The sequence below is a fragment of the Trichechus manatus genome, unplaced genomic scaffold (genome assembly GCF_000243295.1).
Source record: "Trichechus manatus latirostris isolate Lorelei unplaced genomic scaffold, TriManLat1.0 scaffold00053, whole genome shotgun sequence".
Classification (NCBI taxonomy): Eukaryota; Metazoa; Chordata; class Mammalia; order Sirenia; family Trichechidae; genus Trichechus; species Trichechus manatus.
In genome coordinates, this window is record NW_004443989.1 from 16,210,856 (window position 1) to 16,224,460 (window position 13,605).

Here is a 13,605-nt window from a genome sequence, read left to right on the forward strand (position 1 = left end):
TAGGGAGGTAGAAAATAAACTAAGAGATAAAGAGACTCTAGACCAGTGCTGAGTATAACGTACACACAAGTGTTTGAGGAGGAGGGTCAAATGTGAACCCCATTCTGCTTTTTATGTTACTGACACTGACCTATCCACCCTCTTGGCTCAAACTTGAATCCCAAATAGTGTACTATTGAGGAATGCTACTGAGGTCTCTGCCTTGAGTATGACCTTTCAGAAGCAGATCATCTAGCCTCTCTCCCAAGGCACCATTGAGTGGGTTTGAACAACCAATCTTTCAGCTTTTCAGCCAGTAGTTGATCACTTCAATGTCTGTGCCATCCAGTGACTCAATCTGCCTTGATTACGATTGGAAAAAACTTGCCAGGTTTACCTGAGCTTCGTTAGAACCCTGATCCTGGTGTCCCCTGACAGAGTCATTTCCCCTCAAAAGAGACAAGCTTTTTTTTCTACAGGTGAGAATGCTTCCTTCTGTTACAATACATGTTTTCAATTCACACACATGAAGGGTAGGCACAGAATCATAAATAAGTTGATTCTCTGGGGAAACTGTGACATGGAGAAGAATCCCCAGAACACATCAGTCAACCAGCCCTTGTACTCCATCTGCAGCCTCTCCTGGTTCTGAATCTGTGCTCAGTGGATCCTGAGTGCCCCCTATAGTCCAGCCCCTTCCCTGCATGGCAGGTTTGTGTCTGGGCTCTCACTTTCCCTCACTGTATCACTTGTACAGTAATACACAGCCATGTCCTCAACTTTCAGGCTGTCCATTTGCAGATACAGTGTGTTCTTGGTGTTGTCTCTGGAGATAGTGAATCAGCCCTTCACAGATTCTGCATAGTTCTTAGTACCACTATCAGGGTTAATCCCTGTAACCCAGTACAGCTCCTTCCCTGGAGATTGGCGGACCCAGCTCATCCAGTAGCTACTGAAAGTGAATCCAGAGGTTGCGCAGGAGAGTCTCAGGGAACCCCACCACCAGGCTGCCTCACCTCTCCTCCAGACTCCACCAGCTGCACCTCACACTGGAAACCTGCCAACACAGAGACATCTTGGCCAGGAAAAACATCACATATCCACTATTTGCATGTCTTTCTACTATATAGTAAGCTCTATGGTTGGATGCCTTCAGAGAGGGAAGTGCCTCAGAGCAGACATGATTATCCTGAGGGTATTTGGTGGCAATGATAACATTTAGGAACAATGATTTTTTTCATGTGATTGTGATAGGCTGAATATATAATTCCCATCATATTACTTCATGTGCCATAATTTATTTATATCTAAATGATACAAGACAGTATGTATTTTATTTATTTACAATCCTTTACTCACATACTTTTGCACACGCATATGTGGAAATAAATCCATGTTTTTCTATCTAACAAGCAAGCATTGATTTTAATGCTCAGTATTTTAGTGTATGCATATACCACAATTTATTTATCTATTCACCTGTTGATGCATATTTGGATAGTTTCCAGTCTCTTGTTATTATAATAAAAGCTAATACTCAGATTGAAGATTTAGAGAAGAGAAAAAAGAAAAGGGAATTCATTTTCTTACAACAACAACAGTAACAATAACAAACATGCAAAAACTGCAAATTGACAGCTTCAACACAATAGTGAACTGAAATCACAGGGAAAAAATCACATTTTGAGAGAGACAGGTGCCTCCAGGGAGAAAAACGACTCAGGTATTTTCTTACTGTGGCAGATGCTATCAGATGGCATTTAAAATCTAGGAAGATTGATCTCAAATCATTTAATAGTTGAAGGTTGAGTATGTTAAAGGAATTAGAGTGTGATGCTCCCAGGGGCCACAGACCTAGGGGGATATCTGCTCTATTGAAGACTGTTACCTTAGGGCAGGGGACAATCTACAAAAAGCTATCTATTTCACTCCCCACTTGATGGCTATGGTAGCAGAAGAGCAGCCACTGTCAAAATACAGCCAGACCTACTTCTCCTGGTCCTAATACAGAACAAAACAATTAATAGGGAGAAAGTCATCAAAAACAGTATCTTACAAGCACAGGGGTAATCCCATAGGAAATGGGGTAATAGAGGACATCACTGAAACTATAACCACAACCACTTCCCTTTTCTTTGATAAGGCATAAAGCCTTCAATCTGAAGGGGAAGAACATAAAAACTAGAAGCTGGGGATACTTGTAAAAATATTTTGCAGCTAGGAATGGAAAAATTTAGAATAAAAGACACTCTTTTCCATAGAAAGGAGCAGGAATAGCTGCTAGGTCAGCATTGTCTCTTGAGGAGGGGAAGGAACACATGGAAGGCCACATTCCAGACCCAGGTACACAATGCCTACCTGAGAATGAGGCTGAATCAAAACATCAGAGAAATACCACTTAGCCCAAACTCCATCACAACACTAACCATCATCAGGTAAAAATAACAGTGGGGTGCACCAGAGAAAGTTGAGAGGCAGATTCTCTCTGGAAAAAGCACAAAGTGAAGACCAAAGAGAAGCATAAAGTAAAACGAGATGTTACTAGAAGAATATGAAGTCTCTGGTGCTTGTAGCAGAAACAAAATTTAACTCTGATAGCCAAGAACAAAAATAACTCCAAATGCAGTCCTGACTAGATTCATACAAACCTCTACAATAAAGGTCTAACTGGAGGTAGGGTGTGATCGTATCCAAGGGAAAAATATAATACATAAAATAATGTATCAACATCTACTGTCCTATATTGCATGCCATCTTTCAACAACAACGAAATATCTATATGGGCAATACCAAAGAGCAAGAAAACAGTCATAATTGGCACATTATCAAAATGAGATTTGCATATGACACATACGTTGAAACTATGAAACTAATCATAAAATATAAAAGTGACTAAGATTGATATGTTAAAAGATCTAAATAAAAAGTAGACAAACTGCAGGGGCAATAGGTATTTCCAGCAGAGAGATATGAGCCATCAATTTCACCCCTATGTATATTCTCAAAATAATTGAAAGTAGAGACTCAAGCAGGTACATGCACACTAATTTTTATAGCAGCATTATTCACAGTAGTCAAAAAGTGAAACAATTCAAGTTCGCATCAACAGATGACTTGATAAACAAAATGTGTATATTTACAACGGAGTATCATAAGGCCGTGAAAAGGAACTAAGTCCTGGCACATGCTACAAAGTGGATGAACCTTAAAAACATTATGCTAAGTAAAATAAGCCAAACACAAAAGGAGAAATATTGTATGAATCCATTTATATGATATATCTAGAAGAGGGAGAAAGTAGATCAGAGGTTACCAGGGACTGGGAATAGGGGAGATTGGGGAGTTTTTGCTTAATGGATACAGAGTCACTGTTTGGGGTGATGAAAAAATTTTGGAAGTAGATTGTAGTAAAGGTTGAATGATGTTTCGATCTAATCAATGTCACTGCATTAACATTTAAAGTCAGTTAAAATGGAAAAGTTTATGTTGTGTATATTTTACCACAATAAATAATGATTGAAAAAGAAAATTATGCTGAAAGACAAAGAACATCTTGAGGGGAGTGTAGGTTGCATTCCCTACAGAGGACCAGGGAAAACATTTAAAGGAGACTTCTACTGAAAACTATTGAAGCAAGAAAATAATGAAGTCATATATTTCGTGTTGGGGGAGTGGAATATTCAGCCTAGAATTCTATACTCCGAGCTTCTGTTAAGGGTGATGGGAAAAATTTGAAATGAATAATGGTAATTGTTGAACAACATGACAAATTTAATGCCACTGAATTGTCCACGTGAAAAAGATGGAAGAGGCAATTTTTTTGTTGCATATATATTTACAAAAATAAACATAGTAACAAAATTAAATGACAGATAAACATTTTCTTAGGTAGTCGGAAACTGAGGGAAATCCTTGTCAGCACAACAACCCTTCAAGAAATGATTAAATATACTCTACAGGAAGAGGGATTATCATATAACCCAGAAATGTGAATCTACACAATGCATTAAAAATGGAATAAATAAAGGTTAAATTTGATATTTTAGTGGTTTACTTGCTCTAAAGATAATTCTTAAAACAATAATAATAGCCATGCATTGTATGTTTGTAGCATATGCAAAAGTGAATAGAATAACAAAGGAACAAGGAATGGGAGAGAAAAATTGGAAATTGTGGAAGCGCGCAGTCCAAGTGCAGTCTGCCACTTATCCCTGTGGTCCACAATTGAACCATGTGCTTAGGACCACATGTGTCAGCCTGGCTTTTTGGATGGGATGAAAGTGTGTGATGGCTGCCTTTCCCAGAGCTTCTTGACCCAAAAACACCCAGAGTAGCTGGTGGTCTAGAACACATCCCTTATGTCTTGCCCTGATCACATGTCAACATTCCCAGAAACTGCATGAGCATGCATGTCACTTGCCAACTGGACAACCTTATCTCTATATCTGTTGCTGGTGGGGAGGGAATAGTGTCCTTCTTTAACTACAGCACAGAAGAGGGGTGTGTGCAGACCTCTAGCCCTGCACTGGCTGCCTAGTGAGATCCCTGGCCCTGGGGGACCGGTGAAAACTATTGAAGCTGACATTGCTCTGTCTCTTCTCTATATGAGTAATCATTGTTCCATAAAACACCTGTGTGTAATTTTTTTTTTTTTCCTGATCTCAGACATTGGCTTGACAGAAATATACCATTATAATGCCCTTACACTACACAAGAAGGGGTAAAATACAGTTGGAAGTTAGAGTAAGATTATTTTAAAAAATGCAAATTATCAACCAAGGGGTAACAATAAAAAATTATTGAACAAGAAAATCATTAATATGTCAATAGAGGAGCTATAAATACTATCATAAAATGCTAAAGTAAAATGAGAGAGAGGGTGGGGCAAAATGACAAATTAAGCAGTAGCTCCCATTTATCCTCCTGCAACTTACCCACTGAGCAACAAATAAAAAGAAGTACAAACTGAGATCTCAGAGCTCTGGACTTCTGTGGAAGTGTAGGAGAGTCCAGGTGAGTCCAGAAACGGGAGAGAAGACCAGCGGTGGCAGCACAGGAATGGGGAGGTTCTAGATGCTGGCATTTGGAGGACTCAGCTCATATTAGTCATGTTGGGACAGGGACAGGCAACACCCTGAACAAAGAAATAGACAGGAGCTAAACTGTTTAGGCTGTAGTATGATTAAGGTGGCACTGATTGGATATGGGAGTTCATGGGCCACCACTTGGGAGGGGACACCAGGAGGCTGAGGCACAGTGATTGAGTACTGTTGAATTTCACTGAGAGGAAGGTAGGTGGTCTCTAGGAGCCAGGCACATTGAAGAGACACTGTGGGATTATTCTTCAGCCTGGTTGAGAAAAATACATCAAAGAGTGTCATGGATTGAATTATGCCGCTCCAAAAATGTGTGTCTCCATTTGGCTGGGCCATGATTGCAGGTATTGTGTGATTTTCCTGTATGTTGTAAATCCTGCCTCTCTGATATTAATGAAGAAGGATGGGAAGCAGCTGTGTTAGTAAAGCAGGACTCAATCTATAAGACTGTATTGCGTCCTGAGGCAATCTCTTGAGCTATAAAAGAGAGAAGGGAGCAGAGAGACAGGAGGACCTCTTACCACCAAGAAAGCAGTGCCTGGAGCAGAGTGCATTCTTTGGACCTGGGGTCTCCGGGCAGAGAAGCTCCTAGTCTGGGGGAACATTGATGAGAAGGTCACCAGAGAAAGAACCTTTTACTCTGGAGCTGACACCCTGAATTTGGACTTTTAGCCTACTTTACTGTGAAGAAATAAATTTCTCTTTGTTAAAGCCATCCACTTGTGGTATTTCTGTTATAGCAGCACTAGATGACTAAGACAAAGACGCAATACGATGGTAAACAACTGGCTCAATCTCAACAACAGGACACTGTGGGAGCGCCTGTACAGGGTCATCCATGAGGAAAGGACATAAAGTACTCCACCCTCTTGTATCGGGAAATCTGAGCCACTCCACCTCCATTCGCATTGGGGGCCAGTGGAAAAGTCCTGCACATGCGCAATTAACCACAAAGAAAACTACCAAATTCTACATAGGGGAAACAAGGAATCCAGCTCAGGAGTGCAGTCTGGGCTACAGCCAAACCCACAGGAGACACAGCAACTCTATCACACAGGCAAAGTCATCTACCTTAGGGAGAACCAACTGGAGTAAACGTTTAGAGATTTAAAGCTTTTCAATACGCTTAAAACCAGTGACAAATTAGAAGTCAAAAATAACACAGGTAGAACCTCAGACAGAACTCCTAACTCAGCACTGTGAAAAGCTAAGGAGAAACGTAAGCTTTAGTGGAACATAGGAGAATATAGCAGAGGTGCACCTATAAATTAAACTACCCTTGAAAATCTCAGAAATCTCAGGGCAAGTCTCATGGAGTCTTTCAGTCTCAACCAGTCCAATAGGTCTTTGTTGTTTTTCTTTTTTAGGATTGTGAGATTCTGTTTCATATTTTTCTCCCATTCTATCAGGATCTATCTATTGTGGACTTCATTAGAATGGTCGATAGTGGTAGCTGAGCATCATCTAGTTCTTCTGGTCTCATGGTAGATGAGGCAGTGGTTCATGTAGGCTATTAGTCCTGTAGACTAGTTTCTTCTGTGAGTCTTTGATTTCCTTCTATCTTTTTTGCTGTGGATGAGTAGAGACCAATAGTTGTATCTTAGGTAGCTGATCACAAGCTTTTCAGACCCAAGATGCTATTCACCAAACTACGATGTAGAACCTAACTTAATGACCTATATTATGTCAATTGACTGAGATGCCCCACAAGAATATGGTCCAATATTTCTAACCCAGAAATCTAACCCTGTAAGGTGTTTGGTTATGTTTAAGAAGTATCCATAACTGTGCCCTCTGTGTGTATTATAGTAAATATGAATATATGTGCATAGAATCACATAGATGCATATATGTATGCTTACGTCTATATATGCACACATACATATTTCTACACATTTATATATATGCCTACATACATATATACTCATACACATATTTTTGGTTGTTTCAAAATTATATATGCTGTAGCAATTACCACCTGTACTTTTTTCTTGTGTACTTTTTAGTGACATTGTTTACCTTCATACAGCTGTGTACCTTCCACCCTCATTCTGTGTTACCTTTCCTGTCATCAAAGATAACATGTCCACTATCTAGAGAGTGAACCTCCCCCACATCCTGGTAACAACAAATGAATATTTGTTTCTATATATTTTCTTGTTCATGTCATTTCTTAAAAGTGAGAATATAAAATATTTATTTGTTTGTTTTTGAGGTTAACTTAGTCCACTCAACATTATGTCCTCCAGGTTCATCCATGTTCAAAGATCTTTTGGCAACTAATTTTTATTAATCCAAGTAGTATTCCATTGGTTACGTACCACATATTACTTATCCATTCATCTGTTGATAGGCACTTGGGTTGTTTCCATCTTTTTGCTATTATGAATAGTGCTACGAAGCACATAGATATACATTTGTCTGTTGTTGTCACTTCTATTAGATCCCTAGAGTATATACCTAGGAGGGGAGTTAAGGAGATTTTAAATAACTGCTATGTAACTTCTTGGATGTAATTACGCTTAGGTTATGGGAAATAGAATAACAGAGTATACAAAATAATTAGTATTATGAACAGCATTGTTTTACTATTCGGTCACTGCATACTAAACCACAGAATAACTGAAATAACTACCTCTGATAGGAGATGATGTATCTAATATCATATGTTAAAAGTGGTCAATCTAATAAATGTAATCTCATCCTCCCCATCAGAGATCTGTTTTTCCATGACTCATGATATAGAAGTAGTGTTTCGTCTGTGAGCCCCCAGCCCAATGTCATTATCTCCATGTGACCCTCTTGACAGCTGTTAACATGTCTATACACACTGGGGATCAACTGGAGTGTGAAGCTGACATACTGAGTATATTAGAGTAGAAAATTAGTGAAAGAAACTCCCTGGGTTCATGCACCGTTGGATTAACTAAACTTGAAGCCACTCACATTTAGGCTTAATATTTCATTAGATACTGAATGTATTTGTTGTTTTAAAACAAACCCAATGCCATCGAGTCGACTCCAACTCATAACGACCCTATAGGACAGAGAAGAATTGCCCCATAGAGTTTCCAAGGAGCACCTGGTGGGTTACAACTGCCGACCTTTTGGTTAGCAGCCATGGCTCTTAACCACTATGCCACCAGGGTTTCCTCTATAGGATCAAAACCTGTTTAAAGGGAATGCAAATCTCCACAAGCCCCACCCTCTCCTGGGTTGAAAAGCTGTACCCTAGACTTGCATCAGTGACTCCTGTTTTCCACCATGAACACGTTTTGTTCCACTCTCCTGCTACTGACCATCCCTTCATGTGAATGCTCTGGTCAGGCAATCACACAGGGGTGAAAATGTTCCTGTTATCCACATGAACAATCATCCCCCTTTTCTTGTGCTTTCTCCACAGGGGTGCTTTCCCAGGTCACCCTGAAGAAGTCTGGTCCTATGCTGATCAAACCCACCCAGATGCTATCAGTGACCTGCACTTTCTCTGGGATCTTACAGAGCACTAGTTGTATGGGTTGAGCCTTGTGTTTTAGGTCCTCCTTTTCCCTCAGGACTAACTACGTTGCTGTCTTCTGGTCACTAACATGTCAAGTAATTCCTCATAATTTGTTCTGAGAGCTATCACTGTATAACAAAGCTTTCATCATTTTAATATTGTAACATAAGAAATCATAAATATGTGACAAATCCCACAATATTACACAGTAAAACAGAAATGTAAAGTAAAACTACCTTTCTTGAGAGCAATGCCTAAATATTGATCACATTATTCAAAGACTGAACAAATAAATGGGAGGATCTGTGAAACTTCCCCACTCCTAGGCTTAAATCCTCCAAATACACCTGGATCAGTCCACCTTGCAACAAGAAGAACAATTATGAGTCAGTTATGATAGACTCTTAATTCCTATTACAAATTTCTGAAATACCTAAGATGAGTACAGTGCACAAATGCCAACAGAAAAAGAATCCCAAGCAACTGATTTTCTTATGTATGAGAACATCCATTTCAAAGAGAGCTTCAAATTAAGGAAAATAGTAGAAATTAGTTTCCTCTATGCTGTTGTTAGGTGTCTTCTAGTCCTCTCCGACTCATAGCGACCTAACGCACAATAGAATGAAATGCTGCATGGTTCTGCACAATCCTCACAATTATTGTGATGCTTGAGCCCATTGTTGCAGCTACTGTGTCAAGCCATCTCGTAGAGGAACTTCATCTTTTTCACTGACCCTTCACTTTATCAACTATGATGCCCTCCAGGAACTAGTCCCTCCTGATAACATGTCCAAAATATGTTAGATGATGTTTTGCCATCCTTAACTCTAAGAAACATTCTGACTGTACTTCTTCCAAGACAGATTTGTTTATTCTTCTGTTAGAATATCCAATATTCTTCATCAACACCATAATTCAATGGTATCAATTCTTCTTCTCCGTTCCTTATTTATTGTCCTCTTTTCTCATGCATATGAGACAATTGAAAATACTATGGATTGAATCAGGCACATCTTAGTCCTCAAAGTGACATATTTGCTTTTCAACACTTAAAAGTGGTCTTTTCCAGCAGATTTGCCTAATGCAACAGTTTGTTTGATTTCCTGACAACGGCTCCCATGGGCGTTGAGTGAGAATCTAAGTAAAATGAAATCCTTGACAACTTCAAACTTTTCACTGTTTATCATGATATTGCTTATTGGTCCAGTTGTGAAGATTTTTCTTTATGTTGAGGTGTAATCCATACTGAAGGCTATAGTTTTTGGTCTTCATTGGTAAGTGCTTCAAGTCGTCTTCACTTTCTGCAAGCAAGGTTGTGTTATCTGCATATAACAGGTTTTAATAAGTTTTCCTCCAATCCTGATATCAAATTCTTCTTCACATAGTCCAGCTCCTTGGATTATTTGCTCAGCATACAAATTGGATATGTATGGCAAAAGATACAGCCCTGATGTACATCTTTTGTAACTTTAAACCATCCAGGATCCCTTTGTTGTGTTCCAATGACTGCACCTTTGTCTATGTACAGTTTCCTCTTGGGCACGATTAGATGTTCTGGAATTCCCATTCTTCAATATTTTCCATGATTTGTCATGATCCACACAGTCGAATGCCTTTGCATAGTCAATAAAAGTCAGGTAAACATCTTTCTGTTATTCTCAGCTTTCAGCCAAGATTCGTTTGACATCAGCAATAATATCAATTGTCCCATGTCTTCATCTGAATCTAGCTTGAACTTCTGGCAATTCCCAGTCAATGTACTGCTGGAACTACTTTTGAACGATCTTCAGCAAATTTTTACTTTTGTGTGATATTAATGCTTTGATCAATAATTTCCGCTTTCTGTTGTATCACTTTTCTTTGGAATAGGCACAAATGTAGATCTTTTCCAGGTAGTTTGCCAGGTAGCTGTCTTGTAAATTTCTTGGCATAGATGAACGAGCACATCCAGCGCTGCATCTGTTTGTTGAAATATCTCAATTGGTATTCCATCAACTCCTGGAACCATGTTTTTTCACCCATGTCTTCAGTGCAGCTTAGACTTCCTCAGTACTATTGGTTCTCGATCATATGCTACCGCTTAAAATTGATGAACAAGGACCAATTATTTTTGGTACAGTAACTCTCTGTATTCCTTTCATCTTCTTTTGATGCTTCTTACATCTTTCAACATTTTGCCCATAGAATCCTTCAATACTGCAACTCAAGGCTTAAATTTTTCTTGAGTTCTTTCAGCATGAGAAACACTGATTGTGTTCTTCCCTTTTGGCTTTTAAACTCCTGGTTTTTGCAAATTCCATTATAATAATTCACTTTGTCTCCTCAGGTACCCTTTGAAATCTTCTGTTCAGCTCTTCTACTTCATTATTTCTTCCATTTGCTTTAGCTACTCTACATTCTAGAGCAAGTTTCAGAGTCTCTTCTGACATCCATTTTGGTCTTTTCTTTCTTTCCTGTCTTTTTAATGACCCTTTGCTTTCTTCATATATGATGTCCTTGATTTCATTCCACAACTTGTCTGGTCCTCAGTCTTTAGTGTTCAAGGTATCTAATCTTGACATGGTCTCTAAATTCAGGTGAGATATACCCAAGGTCTGACTTTGGCTCTTCTAGACTTTAACACAAAGAGCTCAGAATTTACAACACATCACAAAATGGAGGATAATGATATCAGGTCACAAATTGGAGGGTAGCAACACAATAATTGGAAATATTCCCTAGCCAAGTTGAGATGTATATTTTGGGGTGCACAATTAAATCCATGACAGTGACTTTGGCTTTGACAATGAGTTTTTAGATTTAACACGAAAAACATGATCCATGAAAGGGAAAACATTGATAAATTGGTCTATGTCAAAAATAAAACGTTTTGTTTTGCAAAAGACATTTTTAAGTGAATGAAAAGAAAACTCACAGCATGGAGAAATATTTACAAGTAATATATTTTGTAAAGGACTTGTATCATGAATATACAAGGACACTTAAAACTGAACAAAAGAAAATAAATTATGTAATTAAAAAAAAAAAGAGCAATGTGTCCATGATCTAAACAGAATTCTTATCTAAATATATATGGAAAGATATTCAAAACGATGTTTCATTAGGGAAATGTAAATTAAAATAATGCAATAGCACTACTAACCTATCAAAATGGCAAAAATAAAAATACTGTCAACACCAAATTCTGACAAGAATTTGGAGCACCTGGAATTCTTATTCATTGCTGAGGGAATGCAAAATGATGCAGACACTTTGGAAGACAGTGTGACGATTTCCTATGGCATTAAATGTAGTGTTACTATGTAATTAGCAATTATGTTCCAAGATATATACCCAACTGACTTGAAAACTTAAATTCAAACAAAAGCCTCCATGTGAATGCTTATATCCGCTTTTTTCATTTGAACCTCTCCCCTCCCTATGAATTTTGCTTATGGATAATTGTTGTATGGAAAATTGGTATTTTCATTAAATGTGTGTGTCATTCCTGAACTCCAAATGATAGAATTTTGTACCATATTTATGTATGCTCAGTTTGTTTCCATTGTTCCTCATCTAGAATTAATGCATGTTTCTGTTGTTCTTTTTTTCTCAATTACTTAATTAAGGAAGTTATCACCCAAATTGTCCCTGTAATCTCCTTGACTTGAACACAGTTGTCTTCTCCATCAGGATTTCTGACACGCTCATAATGTGGTTATCACATTGTGTCTTTTGCAGAGTAATACAAAGCCATATCCTCGGGGCCTGGACTGCTCAGCTCTATATAGGCTGTGCTCAAAGACACGTCACTAGTTATGGTGAGTTTGTCCTGGAACTTCTATACATAGCTTGTTCCACCACTGCCTGGGTATGTTTGTCACATGTACTCAAGCCCTTTTCCATTAGCCTGTTGCAACCAGTGCATACAACAACTGGTAAAGGTGTATCCAGAAAACTTGCAGGAGATCTTCACTGATACCCCAGGCTTCCTCACCTCAGCCCCTGACTGCACCAGCTGGACATGGGATATTCTCAAGATCTGACTTTGTCTCTCGTGGTGATGAGACATGACTGAATGATTTCTCCCTTGAGTGGCCATAGCCCTCTCCTCACCTCTTGGACTGAAGACTAACTTACCTGTAGCATCTGTCACCAAGAATAGGGTTCTCCAGCTCAAATCCATGGGATTGAGCAATGTTCTCAGGGGACTCTGAAGGGGTGAGAGTGTGTGTGGTTACTGGGTTATGCTCTCGGAGACAGAGACATGATATTTAACTCAATAAGCTTAACATTTGCATATTCAAGGGGCAGAATATTTTATAGATGAAGACCTGGGCTAGTGTAAGAAGGAGAAGACACAGGGTCTACACAACGCTAGAATGCTGCGAGTTCAGGTCCTAATCCCTGTTGAACATTTCCATCATTATGCAATGTTTATAAACACTGTGCAGACAGGACTATTCCCACTGAGGAGCACAACATCCACCGTATGACACTTCTTGTGACTTCAGCTTTGAGTGGATTAGAGATCACCCAGAACATTTCTGGGGCCCGTGTGATTCTGACCATGTGCATTGACTACATCCTGGCCTCCTCAGGCACCAAACACAGACCATGATAACTCTGAGAGCAGGACTGTTGTCATCATTCATGAGTGTCTGTCAGTATCTATGGGCAGCTGTGAAATGGGCTTCTAACACAGGAGATAATTTCTCCAAGCCACTGTCTGGGTCGTCTTGAGCCCCCAAGATGTTCAGTAAAAAAGACTCTTCGTTCTCAGACCAAGCCTTTGATAAGTGATCTAGGGCTGTGTTTCTCAACCCACTGATAATAAGAATGTTAAGGGGCTCTTGATAAACTCACATCCTCCAACACCTTTCACAGGAATCTGTGTTTTCAATAAATTTGTGTTTCAACCTGAACTCTGCATAATAAAATTTCTTACAGAATGTATGTATTTTCAGTTCGGCTCCATTATTCCTCATGTTTACTACCTGATTTCTGATCAAATGGGATCCATGCACACATAACTATCACCTCTGGACCACC

General features: G+C 39.0%; 1 pseudogene; it reads right to left on the reverse strand.

The window, feature by feature from the left end:
* Positions 1 to 656: 656 nt before the first annotated feature.
* Positions 657 to 12,739, reverse strand: LOC101342678 (uncharacterized; annotated as a pseudogene).
* Positions 12,740 to 13,605: the final 866 nt, after the last annotated feature.